This window comes from Pogona vitticeps, chromosome 2, assembly GCF_051106095.1.
Source record: "Pogona vitticeps strain Pit_001003342236 chromosome 2, PviZW2.1, whole genome shotgun sequence".
Classification (NCBI taxonomy): Eukaryota; Metazoa; Chordata; class Lepidosauria; order Squamata; family Agamidae; genus Pogona; species Pogona vitticeps.
In genome coordinates, this window is record NC_135784.1 from 90,354,014 (window position 1) to 90,370,278 (window position 16,265).

Sequence of the window (16,265 nt, forward strand, 5' to 3'; positions counted from 1 at the left end):
ATTCCATGTGAAGCAGTTCCTTTACAGTTAACCTTGAGCAATACGAGCTATTTCTATTCCATATTTCCAAAGTAGCTTTCCTCATTTATTTGACAAAGGCCACATCATTATGAAGGATACAGGAGTCTCCCCATATAATGATTATCTAGAAAGATCAACAGCCCATTCCTGCTTGCTTAGATATAAGTCCCATTCTGTCAAATGGTGTTTACTCTCCAGTGTCTGCTCAGGACTGTAACTGAAATACAGTGGTACCTCACTTTACGAAAGCCTCAGTTTATTTAATTTTCGATTTACAAACCAAAATCCATAGAATATAAAGCCCTGGTTTATTGGGGGGGGTTTCTGATTTTTCCCCCCGCTGTACGAAAGGGTTTCCCCAGGACGCATTGTGCCTGGAGGTTTCTACCACAGCACCCATTCCTAGCACAATCTGCGTATTAGTTTACGAAATTTCTGCATTACATAACATCCTGGAGGATGCATTAATTTCATAAACTGAGGTACGCCTGTATCTCTAGACATGTTGCCTCAGCAGACATTCAGAAGGCATTAATGTTCATTACTCTGACAACTGACTCTCCTCCAGAGTTGTGCTATCACTTCATCAGTAGCATAATAACAGCAATTCCATTTCCATCATAGTTCCTTCTGTTGAGATTTTGGTCTCAAAATGTATTAAATATAAATGTTGTATAATGAAATTAAAATGCTGATTTTACCTGAGTCATGTACTGAGTGTATTCAGGTGCAGGTACCAAGGTTACAGACTTGATGTTGTACAGCTGTAGAAAATGATGTAACTTAATGTAAGTAGAAAATGAAGTAATGTATTTTCTGATTGGTCCCAAGAATGTATATAAGTAATGCGTAAAGGGTACATTTTATCTGCTGTAAGTCAGATCACTTATTTCTAGGCTATGTATTGTACCATGTCATGTTATACTGCTAGGTTAATGTTTATTCTGTCTGTATATATGTTAATAGATTAGGTACTTAACTCTCTCAGAGTTATAGTGTCTTTGCAACCTGGTATCTCCTAACTCTGCTTATTTAATATCTTATTTATTTATTTTATTTAACTTATATGCCGTGCACACTACCCAAAGGTCTCTGGGTGGCATACAACAATTTAAATACAGTAACAAAAGATAAAACAATTAAAATATATACTCTAAAACTTGCCATCAGGACCCACAGTTGATATTATTTCAATTAAAAGCCTTCTGGAACAGGAAGGTTTTGACCTGGCACTAAAATGTCATCCATGTCGGCGCCAGACAAATCTCAGTTGGGATGGTGTTATGTAGTCTGGGGGCAGACCCTCCATCTACAAACCATTCCTCTTACCTCCTTGAGAGATGGCTTTCAAAAGGGCCCCCTGGCTAGATCTTAACTGCCAGGTAGGTTCATTTAGAAGGAGGCGGTCCTTCAGGTATCCAGGGCCCAAGCTGTTTACGGCTTTATATGTCAAAACAAGCACTTTGAATTGGGTCCGGGCAGCGAATGGTAGCCAATGTAATTTGAACAGAATCAGCCTGATGTGTCCCCTAGCGGCCCCACCACTCACCAGCTGCGCAGCTTGATTCTGGACCAGTTGCAGTTGCCAGACCATCTTCAAAGGCAGCTCCACATAGAGCACATTGCAGTAATGTATACGAGATCTTACCAGTGCATGTGTAACTGTCATGAGACTCCGCTCATCCAGGTAGGGCCATAGCTGGTATAATTTCCACAGCTGAGGGAAGGCACCCCTGGCCACCGAGTCTACCTAGGGTTCCAGAGTTAGACTGGGGTCCAGGAGCACCCCCAGGCTGCGGACCCTGTCCCTTAGGGGGAGTGCAACCCCATTCAGGGCAGGAAAATGGCCCTCCAGCCTGTCCAGTGAAGCAACCACTAACAGCATCTCCATTTTCTCTGGATTGAGTTTCAATTTATTAACCCTCATCCAGTCCATTATCAGGTCCAGACACGAGTTCAGCACAGAAACCGCCTCACCTGGATTGGTGGAAAACGAGAGGTAGCCCTGTGTGTCATCAGCATATTGCTGATTCCTCAGCCCAAACCTCCTGATGACCTCTCTCAACAATTCCATTTAGATATTAAACAGCATGGGAGACAATATTGAGCCCTCAGGAACCCCATGACATAAATGCCATGGGGCAGAGCAACTGTCCCCCAGCACCACCCTCTGGACACGATCAGCCAGGAAGGAACGGAACCTCCATAAAGCGGTGCCCCCAACTCCCAACCCAGCCAGCCTATCCAGAAGGACACCATGCTCGATGGTGTCAAAAGCCGCTGAGAGGTCCAGGAGTATCAACAGGGTCACACTCCCCATCTGTCTCCCAGCAAAGGTCATCATACAGGGCAACCAAGGCAGTCTCCGTACCAAAACACAGCCTGAAACTCAATTGAAATGTATCCAGAACATCCGTTTCATCCAGCAGCATCTGGAGTTGTCTGGCCACAACCCGCTCCAACACATTGGAGGTTCGCCAGTGGTCAGTAGTTAACCACCAGTCTTGGGTCCAGGTTAGGCTTTTTTAGGAGTGGCCAAATTACCAGCTCTTTCAAGGTGATAGGAACCACTCCCTCTCTCAAAGAGGCGTTCACGGCCTCCTGGACCCAGGTGCCAACCCCCCTGGCATATCTTCCAATTAGCCAAGATGGGCAAGGGTGGAGCGGAGTGGTGGTAGAACGGACAGATCCAAGCAACCTGTCCACATTTTCAGGTCTCAATAACTGAAACTCATCCATTAATACTTGACCTAAGCATGGCACACTGGACACATCAACATGCTTATGTCCTGAGAACACATATTTAACCAAATTTCTCAACACCTTCATATATGATGCATTTGAGTTTAACTCTGAAGTTAAAATACACATTTGTATATGTTGTCTTTTCCATAAAAAGAACACTGCCATAACATTTTTAAAAAAAAACAAATTTATCCAGAAATGAACATATTTCTTTTTTATGTATGTTCCCACCATTGCTGACTTGGGAAAGGAATGATATCTGGAGTTCATCTCAAAAATCTGAGGATGAAAATAATTTTTAAAAAGCAAAAAGACAAGGCAAAAGGAAATGAGGATAATTACAACTATGTTCAAATTATATTAGATCTTGTCTATCCTATTTAAGGCTGTCTTTAGTGGTTTAGTCTGGAAAACAGCACAGTGGTTGAAATCCTGTGGCTTAGTATAGTACGTTGCAACTAAAGTAGGTCCACTTGGGATTTGATGAGTTAGCTCTTCTAAGTTCCATTGATTCAGTCAACCTAGTGTAGTTGTGACTCTAAGCAACAAGATTTCAGCTACAGTCTTCAATACCATGGTTAATTCATCCAAGAGGACTTAATTTCCTCTAAATCTATGTTTTTATTTACAGTATCAGATTCTCTTTCTTCAAGTAGTGTTTATGCTTACCAAGAATTAGGTGGCACAACTCTCACAAAGCAGACTGACATCATTGTGGCATACATTTTTCTATTATTAGTGCTGTACTTTGACAGGTTGTCGCTGCTCCTACCTACTTGTATTACTAGGTAACCTTTTAAAACAACTACATTGTTGTATGCCTATCAGTAAAACTATGCTGAAGAATCTGTAACTGAATTGCTCATATTTTAAAGACTTTTGTGCAAACAGATAGCTCAAATTATTTCAGGAAACAAAAAAACAGCCAACGACAATATATTGATTCCAGTTTGTGAAGTGTCATGACATTAGGCCTTGGACATTGTACTAAAGGGGAAACCAAGGCAGATGAGGGTATCATTCTTCTCCTTCAGCGATAGTGTTCAGTAAAGAACCAAATCAGAACATTTTGGGTGGCAACTAGTTGGACATGGAATCTATTCTGTGATCCCAGAAGCTCTGTGAACCCAGAAGCTGAGTTATGTCAGTCAGAGACCTCATTGAAAATTGTCAAACACCACACCAAATTAAGTCTGAACAATCTCTGGAAGCAAAAATGTCAAAACTGAGGCTGTCCTTCTTTGGGCACATCATAAGAAGGCAGGATTTCCTGGAAAAGACAATAATGCTGGGAAAGGTGGAAGGAAGCAGGAAAAGAGGTAGACCAATTGTGATATGGACTGACTCCTTTAAAAAGCCGACAGGCTTGAGTGTACAAGAGCTGACATTTTGGAGAGTCCTCATTCATAGGGTTGCTAAGAGTCAGAGGTGACTTGATGGCACATAACAATATTGTGTTAGTTTTGTTGCTCCTATAGTAATGGGAATGCTATGGAGTTTTTTTATATAACATTTTTCAATTTGCTAGCTCCTCTCAAGAATAAGATAAGATGTACATTTTAAAAATAAAATAATAATTTCATCTAGGTCTATTTTTAACTTAGAGCTGAGCTGAGCCAAAGTTTATATTTCACTTCTTGATCATAGCTCCATAGAAATGGGTGGTTGTTTCTCTCGCTCTCTTTTCTTTCATATTTTCTTACCTTATTAATTGAAACCTTTAGAAACATTAAATTTGTCATCTCATAAGCTAACACCTCAAAATTATACACTTAGGCTCAGGAAAGAGATTCGATTTGAATAGGTATTGTTCTGTGCGATGGCATGTCACAAGCACTGCTCCACCCAAATCTACTTTGGCAAAAAACCAAAACATTTTCTAAATCCTGGAGCTACAGGCTGGCACAACCCTAATTTGGTATTTTTGTTGTTTGATGTTTTATTTGAGGTATGGGTTTGGCAAATGTTTTCATTTTGTTTCTTTTTTCGCATCAAATGACTGAAATCTAGTAATAAATCACAACTGAAGTAACCCCATTGAATCAGTTTGGAATTGGTGAGTAAACAGCTACAGGCCTTCTCTAACTGTCACATACTATTGGATTTCACCATTTATTTCTGCCATTTAAAAATTGTATTATATTGTATCATTTAAATGTTGTATTTATATACTTTAAAACTTATATAAATAAATATAACATTTAAATGATACAATTTAATAGTTGCCACAGGAGCCAAAGGCAGCACAGAAGTAAACCTGAATATAACATGACATGACATGCCTTGCAATAACATGACAGGGGCTGGCACAAGGTGAGCATGGATGGTGCATGCATTTCAAGAAATAAACTTCGTTCTTGAATAAGCATCATGTACAAATGAGTCTTAGAGGTTGAAAAAGTTGTGAAAAGGTTGCTTCCTTTTTGTCACACAAACAGCTAAAGCTCAGACTATTACAAAACTAATGTGATGAATGAAAAAGGATGTTCCAATCGTAGCTTTGAAGTATGTTAAAATAATGCTTTTTAACTTTAATACTTTACATTCAGTTGCAACAAGAGCATCAACAGCTTTTAAAAGACAAAATGATGCCCAATGTTTGAGTCTTTTTGGCAGTGGAATTCTGGTGTAACACATAACATTTGTAGGCATTAATTGATGAGGAACTGCTGCCTAATGTTACATATGTAGCAACCCCCTTGATCAGCCTTTTAAACAAGGGTTTTGTGCTGCGAACCAGCAGAAGACTTCTTCCATGATGAAATAGTTGGTAGGGAATACTAACAAACTAAAATTAACATGTCCATAATGAGGAGCTGTGGGCGGGTGCAGGCATGCACCCCATGCGAGTCATTTAGCCTTGGCACAAAAGTACTAGGCCAGCAGGATGAGTGCAGGTATTCTCAGTGTCTAGTTGACAGGAAGGAGATGGCTGTCTGAGAAGGAACAGCTAGAGGAGGCTGGCTCAAGGAGAACAAAAGGGTAGGAGTGGGACTGCGTGGGGTCATTGTCTTTTACTTCTGAAGAAGAGGATGTCTGGGCAATTATCAGAGAGACTAGGCAAGACCAGGGCATGAAACTGCCTCCTTTTGCCTTGTTTGCTTGCTTGCAACAGGAGTCAGATACAGTACTGGAGACTCCGGCCACATACTTGGATGTGGCAGCACTTGCCTGGACACTGATGGGGCCCTGACGAGGCAAGTAATGATAGCCCCACCAAGGGAGTGTAGGGGAAGAGATAAGTCACAGAGCCTGGATTCTTTCACCTGTCTCTACAAACCCTCCCTAAAAGGGGCACATTGTGGAGAGAAGTTTCCCTCTCCATCCTGCTTTCCAGAACGTGGACACGAGGGAACTTCAGTAAAGTTAACTAGGGCCCCAAGTTGGCAAATGGCACCCAAGGGACTAGAGAGTATAACGCAACTGTACAAGATTGTGGGAAAAGGCAGTGGGGAATGATGCTATACTACTAATATAAGCTCTTCTAAGCAAAAAGGTTGAGCCGGGATCCAAGGAGTTATTGCTAGGAAGCCCCACCCCACTGGTGCCATAGGAGTAGGGGCTGGCAGGGCACACAGGAACATAATGCACTAATAACTGTTTGAAAATTCACCAATTAATAAATAAAGTTAAAAGATTAAAATATTAATTAATATCAATGGAAATGCATTATTTTAAAAAGAACCATTTCCAAGCTCTGGTTCCAATACTGAAACATACAAATGCTATCTGTGCTAGTCTTTGTCGGTAATACAGTACATTTTAACTTACTTACATTACTATCATGCTTAATTTTGATGTGTAGACTTTCAAAACTGTACAGCTTTTGTGAAAAACATGCCAAGGGGAGGATGAAATGGAGTTGTACATGGGCTTTGGAAACTTGCTAAATTCTGGGTTAATTGGGGAGTATTTGTATCAATTTGGAGCTGCCTCGAACCCAAACAAGCAGCCCTGACGTTGTTTCAGAGCAAATCAAGAGTTCCTGAGATCTCACTGGTAAAATCTGGCATTTGGAAAGTTAAATATATTAGGTTTTTAAAATGCCCTTAAAAGCAGGGAAATGGAAATAGGAAGTTATATGCAAGTAACAATAAGAAGACAATGAGATGATATTTACTTATAAAAACAGGGAAGTTCAACACATTCACCCTCCTAATGAAGATGAAGGCCCTCTCCTGCACTCTCAGAAGGCATATACGAGTATCCTTTTCTACAGTGTATGTCACTGCATTCAGTTTTGGTGTTCCCTTAGGCGAGTGTTATGCTGCAGAGTCTACTGGAGTTTTCTCTAACACTTTACTTTCAAGACTCTTATGCACTTTGAATGTCTGTGCTTTTGTGCAGGCTTTGGCTGCTTAGTTAAATTAACATGAAGCAGCAGCTTGATTCAGTGTAGCCCTGCCTCAGCCCCTACTGCCCTTGCCGCCAAGCACCATGGTTCTAAGGAATCTGAGTTATGCATTTTTAAAATATGGTGTTCACAATCACACTCTCCCAATACAGATGAGATTATGGCCCATGCAAAAATAGGAATCCATTATTAGCAAATCTCCTTGGGAGCCAGCTTCATTCCTTGCACATCCTGAAAGATATGATTGCCAGGTTCTGTTTGTGACTCAGGGCTCTGGATAGCTAATTATTTCTGTGCCAAGGGGAAGACAGCAACTGCACCTCAACATTGCTGCACCTCAGTCCACTCCCTCCACCTGCTGTAGTATGGAAACAGCCTGTTTGCTCCCAATCTAAAAATTATGCCCATTCCTGTTTTCAGCAGTAAATAACCACAGTTTAAAACATGAAGGGAGGAAAAAGTAAAATTTAAAGACAGCTGAAATTCCACCTTAAATGCTGTATATCTGTAATATGGCATGATAAATCCTCCCTTTGATGTTTACCATGTCTTCAAGTCGCATGAAAAACTGCCCCAAAGTAATAGCAGTTTGTGTTTCCTCTTCAAGCGAATGGGTGCAACTCTGTGTGATGATTCTGCTCATTTTGAGCCTCTGTGTATAAACATACCTTAATTGTATAAAGTATGTATCAGAATAGCATCTCTAGTTAAGAGATGACGGTTTAGTCAGAACCAAAGGGAGTTAGGGCACAGAGTGAGATCAGAGAGTTTTATGAGGAGTTGTTCAGGAAAAGTAGTCTGTGCTACAGTTTTATTGCAAACATTCTGTCTATAGAGCTGAGAATGTGACTGCTCAAAAGACAAACAATTTGTAAAGTGAGTTTGGTCTTTAAATTCAGAAGAAATATGTTTACATTTACTGTCTTAACTTTTAACATTAAGCCCATAAACAGCCCTACCTGTTTCAGTCAGACTTCCAAATTCATACCAAGCACAGCTGGAAGTGGTGTTACTAGCTGTGAAGCACAGCATGAATGCCAGGTGTACTCCTTTTTGCCTGAGAAGCAGAAGGTAGTCAGTCACTCAGAGAAGTTGAAGCAAAAAAAGGAACATGTGAGGATATGATTCTGAGCCTTTTGGAGATCCTTCCACAGCAAAACCAAAGGGCTTTCCAGTGTCCTTTCTGCATTATAAAGTCTAGAGCCTGTCAGAAAGGATGTCTCAAAGAAATGGGCATGTAGCCTAAGGGTCTTTGGGCTAGATGACTAATGATGCCACTTACACCTTTAAAATAATTTAATAAAGACATTGCAGGACCAAATAGCAGCAACAGTATCCTGGAACAAAGTTGCTTTCAAAGTAAGTTATAGACAAAAATGCTTGGAGATTTTTTTTTCCCCCGTGCAAATTAATGTTCCCCATGAACACAGATACCACAGGACATTATTTTTTGTTTGATGTATTTATCACACAAAATAGCTCTCTGCTGCTCAGTTTTTAAAAGGCCCACTCTCCACCTGCCAGCCCCTCCCTTTACAAACATAAACACTCTTAAAAATATAGTACTTTTGAGAAACAATATTAAAGGAACTATAAACTCAAACATAACTCTCTCTGGGCTTTATCATTTACACAGAGTGTATTGTCAGAAAGAAAATGTAGTTTGTCTTGCATTATCTGTAATAAAAGAGACAGTCCTTCAATTTAACAAGGTGTCACTGCCAATATCAGTCCTGCTGTATGAAAAACCAACACAACACTTTATTTATACAAGTACAATGAAACCCAGAGAGGCGTGAGGCAATTGGTGATACTTTTCACTAGCCAGGGCATACTGTACTGTATATTCAGTCTGCACATTGCTAACAATTAGCGCAGCAGATCAGAATCCAGGCACAGTGTATCAAGGCTTCCAATGACCTACTGTTACAAAACTATCAAAAATTAGTTCCTGCCATCTTGCTTCAAATCACATTTATATGGGAAGTGCCAATGGCACTATTCAATGCCATTTGAATAAATTTCTGAGAAATGTGGAATTCAGAGACAACATGACACTGTTGCTTGACAGATAAATTTAAGTTCTCCTACCTGGTTAATGAGCCATATGACTTTTGCACTAGGTGTAGAACAGCTCGTGAAATTACAAGATAGGAAAAGAGTGCTAGTTTTACCAGTAGAAATTCATTCTCAGTATTTGTATTCAACAACCTTCAATTACCACTTCACACATAAAATTCTGCTTACAGAAGGTGGCCTACAAAAACCTTTGCACCTGCAAATGTGTAAGAAATACACTAAAATTGTACCATGTATACACATCTGTGTGAAAAGACTGAAAGGTGTAACAGCCCTTAGTTTAAGACTATATTTTATTAGTACTTGATGGTTCTGGAGAGCATAGCTTACCATGAGTACAGAATGAGTAATTCTAGAGGTCTCTAGGTTATGGGACATTAAACATCTGCTGCTAAAAATCTTTGCATTGTGGACATTCTTCTAGAACTGAATGAATCTTCCCCTATGTTTAAAAAAGCATTTCCCCAAATATCATTTTATCATTTGCTTGCAAAAATCTCGTGAAAGTAGCTGTGATATACAAAGTCATAAAGTATAACAAAAGGACAAATTATTAACACTACATTTAAATACAGTACACACATGATTCTATGTAAATCAAGTTATTTTTAGAGGTCTAGCAATTACAGCTATTTATCTTCTTCTCTGCTCCCCATGCTCAGTGTAAGTGCAGCCTTTTCTGGGAATTTTGATCAGTGTAGGCAGAGGTGAGGGCACATTAATTGAAGATAATTTGTGCTGCCATCCTGTGTCTACTCACTTAAAAAGTCCTACTGAAATATGGTTAGGCAAAAATGAATGAATGTGTATAGGATTTCACTACTATGATAAACCTATGAAAATCTATTTAATTATTTTATGCTTCAGTTTGATAACGCTGGCTGGATAGCTCAGTGAGTTAGGTTGGGAGTTTGATTTCCCCATTTTGCCTCCTGGGAGAATAGCTAAGCCATGCAAACTGCATGGGCTAGCTAGCATTGGGCGAACTGCACAGTTGTAAAGCACGCCCAGAAGCAAGGAATGGTAAACTACCTGGAAAACCTGGAAAAAGGTCACCATGGTCAGAACTGACGATTATTACTATAGAACTGACGATTATTACTATATTAGTTAAACACTTCAATTATTATTTCAGTCAAGAAAGGTTGGGTCTTCTTGGCGTTGTGTTGTATGCCACAAAAATTAAGGGGCTTGTTCTTTATCTTGCTTCTAAAGTTTGTGAAGGAGGTTTGAAAAAGAGTAGGCTCTCTACATCATTTGGAACTTGGTAAGCCAACATTTATGTGAGTTCCACTGATCCAGTGGGCCTACTGGATTTGTGCAGCTAGATTTGTGAACAATGTTTAACATATTCCAAAGTATACTTATAAAGGACAGTCCTCTAAATTCAGGTTTGGAGCTATGAACATCAAGGCTAAGTAAGCATATATGTAAGTGTCACACATTTCCTGATGTAGAATAAAAACATCCCAATTTACCATTAAAGGGATAAGCTTTAAATGGGTTTTTTTTCTTTCTTGTGGGTTTAACTACAACTCATTTTGTCAAAATGATTGTGTAAAAATGATGCAATGAGGTAAGATGCATGTCAAGGAACAAAAATATTACAGTGTTAACTGGAAATTCTATTCTGCTGGTAGCTGCAACTTCAAAAGCCATGCCACATTCATTTCAGGCTTTGAAACTCTATTCTGTATACACTAGAATGGCATAAATGTTATTCTCTGTAGTCCTAAGAGGCCAAGATGGTTTGTGCTTTTGAAACTGCAGCTGGCCTATGAAGGAGACAATTGTTTGTCTTTTAGCTACTGCTGTGCAGTAGCAGTACAGTAAATGTCAGAAACAATAAGAGACTGAGAAACAGGAAATACAGTGGAAATTATCTCCTAATTTTCTGTGAGCCAAGTCCAATGTCCCGTTGCCTTTCATTCATTATGTCTAGAAGAAGAAGAAGAAGAAGAAGAAGAAGAAGAAACTCCTGGAGAAAGATTTTTGAATAAAATCAGCAGCACAATAAAAATACATGCTTCATCACAAAGAGTCTGAATACATTTTCATAACAAATCAATGACTCTTTAATTCACCCATAAGGAATCAATGGTTTTTTATGTGGATGAAAAATGTCTGATTTGACAATACTTTGTATTAAGCATTGATTACATAGATGGGCTTAACAGTTAGAACTGGATATGGAACAACGGATTGGTTCAAAATTGGGAAAGGAGTACGACAAGGCTGTATATTGTCACCCTGCTTATTTAACTTATACGCAGAATACATCATGCGGAAGGCTGGACTGGAGGAATCCCAAGCTGGAATTAAGATTGCAGGAAGAAATATCAACAACCTCCGATATGCAGATGATACCACTCTGATGGCGGAAAGTGAGGAGGAACTAAAGAACCTCTTAATAAGGGTGAAAGAGGAGAGCACAAAAAACGGTCTGAAATTCAACATCAAAAAAACTAAGATCATGGCCACTGGTCCCATCACCTCCTGGGAAATAGAAGGGGAAGATATGGAGGCAGTGACAGATTTTACTTTCTTGGGCTCCATGATCACTGCAGATGGAGACAGCAGCCCTGAAATTAACAGACGCCTGCTTCTTGGGAGGAAAGCGATGAAAAACCTTGACAGCATCTTAAAAAGCAGAGACATCACCTTGCCAACAAAAGTCCGAATAGTCAAAGCTATGGTTTTTCCGGTCGTGACGTATGGAAGTGAGAGCTGGACCATAAAGAAAGCTGACCGCCGAAGAATTGATGCCTTTGAATTGTGGTGCTGGAGGAGACTCTTGAGAGTTCCCTGGACTGCAAAGAGAACAAACCTATCAATTCTAAAGGAAATCAACCCCGAGTGCTCATTGGAAGGACAGATCCTGAAGCTGAGGCTCCAGTACTTTGGCCATCTCATGAGAAGAGAAGACTCCTTGGAAAAGACTTTGATGTTGGGAAAGTGTGAAGGCAAGAGGAGAAGGGGACGACCGAGGATGAGATGGTTGGACAGTGTCATCGAAGCAACCAACATGAATTTGACACAACTCCGGGAGGCGGTGGAAGATAGGAGGGCCTGGCGTGCTCTGGTCCATGGGGTCACGAAGAGTCGGACGCGACTAAACGACTGAACACACACATAGATGGGCTTATGCCACTGACACACACATAGATGGGCTTATGCCACTGACACAAATTTTATCATCTCTTTTTTTTAACAAATATGTAAATATTCACTGAGTTAAATGTTTGTGTTAGTACACAAGTATGATAGCACTATTAGTCTTGAAGCATAAGGCCATGAAGAGTTTATGACAAAAATGCCTATTATATTGCACACCACAAAAATAAAATGCCGAAATCTGGCTCAGCCATTTTGAAGTAGTTTATCTCTATCACATAATTATAGAGAATGCAGTATATAGAGTGGTATATTTTCCCATAAGATCACAGAAACGCAAGGAGATGTCTCTCTGGCCTACTTTCCTCTTGACAAATCAAATAATCAACTATGGAACAGATTAATTATATGGTTTTTGTGGAGAGAGATAAGGCAGAGTGCTGGCTCTTTATTGGTTTTGCAAGTCACTATAACAAGTGCAGGTACAAAAGTGATAAATCTCAAAATGGAAAGAAACAATGTTTATTGACCCCTAAAAGCCTGATGCATCTCACCCTGTGAATATTCAAAGACTTTCTTCAAGAGGCTATAAAAATATATAAGAGGAAGCATATACAGTTTTTATAGATATCACAGAGTAGATAAACATTTAGTTATCTGTACACTGCATTAAAGAGCCTATAGATATTTACTGTATGTATACATTTTTATTACTGAAATATTTCTGAACCAACTTACTGGAGAGTAACACTTGTCAATGAAAAGCTATGAATTTTATTTTGTCTGCAGGAGATATATGCAGTTGGAGAATGACAATTAGATTGAAGGGCACTCTTATTCTGGGCATGACTGGATTAGGAAGAAGGGAAGAATTAAAAGAAAAAGAAAAAAAGGGGGGAAAAACACCTCCAGATCTTAATTTTCAAAGAATGGAAGAAAATTCAGTGACTCATTCATACTCAATGGGGCCAAAACCTTCCATTTAAAGTCCATTCTATTTCTTTCTTCAGTAGGATGTTATCATTTAGTGTTTATCCTTTCAACACCCAGAATCTGAGATTTGTTGCAGAATATTTGGGTTTCACATAGCAGAATATTAGACAGCTCCTAGCACAAAAATTCATCTAATAATTTTTTTAAGTCTTGTTCCCCCCCCCCCATACAGGTTTTTTTTTGGTACTGGCCAAAATCCAATTTATGTTTTATGCTCACATAAGAAAAATGACACAGCATATTCCCCCTCTGATGCAGTACCCTTAGCACAATTTGTTACATGACTGATCAAATGACAAATTTCACAGTAACTGCATGTCCTTTCACATAAAGGAGAGCCTACAAGAGGGGCAGAAACACTTTAGGCAATTGCTACTTTACAACTGTATAAGCAATTAAGATTCTAGCATGTATCACAAAAGTACTATTACTTGTGGCAAAATGGTATAAAACAAAAATTGTATGGTTAGAATTATCTATATATTTTTGGCACTTTATCCAAAAGAGACCAAATGTCAACAAACAAATTGGCTCTTGTCAAGTATGCCTTGTTCTTTAAATACATCCCCAGCTCATATTTCCTACATTTTTTGTTTGTTTTAATGAGATCAAGAGTATTTGATCACAATATTTGTGGGATTAAGTACCAAAGTTTCTTAATATTCCCTTGTAACCCGTTAACAATATGGCTGAATATCAGACTACAATTCAGGAAATTGAAGACATTCAATCACATTGCAAAGGTCAGATCATGCTTTATGAGATGCTTTGAACAAACTTGAAATAACTATTTTATGTAGACACTTCCTGTCCTATGATTAGTTAGTTAATACATGAGTTTGCTGTTTAAATTTGTTTCACTTGAGCAACTACATTTCATTCTTAGAAATGAAATGTAGTTGATTTCAAAGTTTTAATGATTACATACAAAGCCTGGTTTAGGACCTCAATACTTGGCGGAATGCCTCCTCCTACCTAGATCTACCCATACCACTCAATACAGTCAGGAGGGGCGACTGAGGAGCCTAACACCAAGGGAGGTCTGGAAAGAAAAAACAAGACACCTGGCCTTCTCAGCAGTGGCTTCTCCTCTTTGGAACAAACTCCCCTCCGAGATCCGTTTGGCCCCCTTGCTGGGCATTTTTAAAAACCAACTTCAGACCTGGTTACTCAGACAGGCCTTCCCTCCAAGCACTACTTAATTTTGTTCTTCCCAAATTGAACTATTGTTTTCATTGTACAGTGGTGCCTCGCACAACGAGCGCACTGTAGAGCGATGAATTCGCTCTACGGTGACGCTCTTGCAATCGCTAAAGCGATCGCACAACAATGGCCCCTATGGGCAAAAATCGCAGAACGAAGGTCGGTAAGCTGCTCGCTTACCGACCTTCGCTTTGCGACCTGCCGATCAGCTGTTCGGCGGGTAAAAAATGGCCGCCGGAACAGCCGAAAGGGGCCGGGGCGCAGCGTTTTCACGCCCTTGGTAAGCAAGGGGAGCGCGCGAAAACGCTGCGGAAGCCCCGAAATGGCTGCGCGCAACCATTTTGGGGCTTCCGGCAGCGTTTTCGCGCGCTCCCCTTGCTTACCAAGGGCGCGGAAACGCTGCGCCCCGGCCCCTTTCAGCTGTTCCGGCGGCCATTTTTTACCCGCCGAACAGCTGATGGCAGCCATTTTGGCGCCCTCGTTCTGCGAGGGGAGGGCGCGAAAATGGCTGCCGCCTATGGAGGAACTTCGCTGAACGGTGAGTTTGAAAGCCATAGGAACGCATTGAACAAAGTTCAATGTGTTTCTATGGCTTTTTCCCTCCCGCACAACTATGTTTCCCACATCGAAGGTTAATCCGGAACGGATTAACCTCGCTGTGCGGGGCACCACTGTATATCGCTGTAAAGCTGTTACTATATATTAACTATTTTTATCTTGTCTGTTGTGAGCCGCCCACAGTAGACAATGTCTAGATGGGCGGCATATAAGTGCAATAAATAAATAAATAAATAAATAAATAAATAAATAAATGAATGAATGAATGAATGAATGAATGAATGAATGAATGAATGAATAAATAAATAAATAAATAAATAAATAAATAAATAAATAAATAAATAAATAAATAAATAAATAAATAAATAAATAAATAAATGTTGTTTCACTTGAGCAACAACATTTCATTCTTAGAAACCATCCATATGGAAGGTTACATCTAAATGCCTCAGGATGGAGGCATTTAAAATGCAGATAATTTTATCTGTGGGTTTCCTAAATAAAAGAGTAATGAGCTGATACAGCACCTTCCTTCTTTTGAATTCCAGCTTGTTATAATGTCCAAACATAGCCACACAGTAGGCATGATACTGCCCAATGTAAGCTTAACTGTGCACAGAATACACATGGAATCATAAACATGGAATCATGTACTGATCTTTACTCTCAAGCAAATACTCCACCCTCTAATTTTAGGAGTTAATGATGGTGCACCACACTTAGTGGTGTTTTCACTAGTCATCATTAGCTCCAAATTACAGTTTTACAATATAGTTTAAAGTGGCATTTAAACTGTTTTTGAAGCTATAATTCAATGGCAGACCACTGGAAAAGGCTCCTCTCTGAAACCCCAGAGAGGTATTATTGGTCAGTTTGCAGAGGAGCATTCAGAAGATAGAAAAGGATCTACAGTACTAGTAGACCCAGAGATGGCAAAAGCTTAGGGGTAATGTTTTAGGTTGCAAATCCACCCACTGCAAAAAACAACAACAAAAACAACAACCCCCCCATGTCTATGCTGGATGTCAAGGCTATCTCTTTCCACAGCTGCTATTCATTACTGCCATGACTAACACATCAATGTACACAATGTTCTACATTGAAGTCACAATAGAGAAGACCATGTTCCACAGCAAAGATGGGGGAAAAATGTTCCAGAGTAGCAGCCCTAAGTAATCGTTTTAAAGCAGAAATAACT

The 16,265-nt window shown here is 39.7% G+C and overlaps 1 protein-coding gene across 15 annotated transcripts in view; it reads right to left on the reverse strand.

Moving 5' to 3' along the window:
* The window catches only part of SGCD (sarcoglycan delta), a 631,892-nt gene that overhangs the window by 599,604 nt on the left and 16,023 nt on the right, over nt 1-16,265 (reverse strand). The window contains exon 1 of one of the 15 annotated variants that reach the window (XM_072989999.2): nt 8,080-14,547. The exons of the other annotated variants lie outside the window; for them this stretch is intronic. The gene's annotated coding sequence lies outside the window, so the exon portion shown is untranslated. Of the gene's footprint in view, nt 1-8,079; nt 14,548-16,265 lie in introns of those variants that run through there. 15 annotated transcript variants of the gene reach the window in all.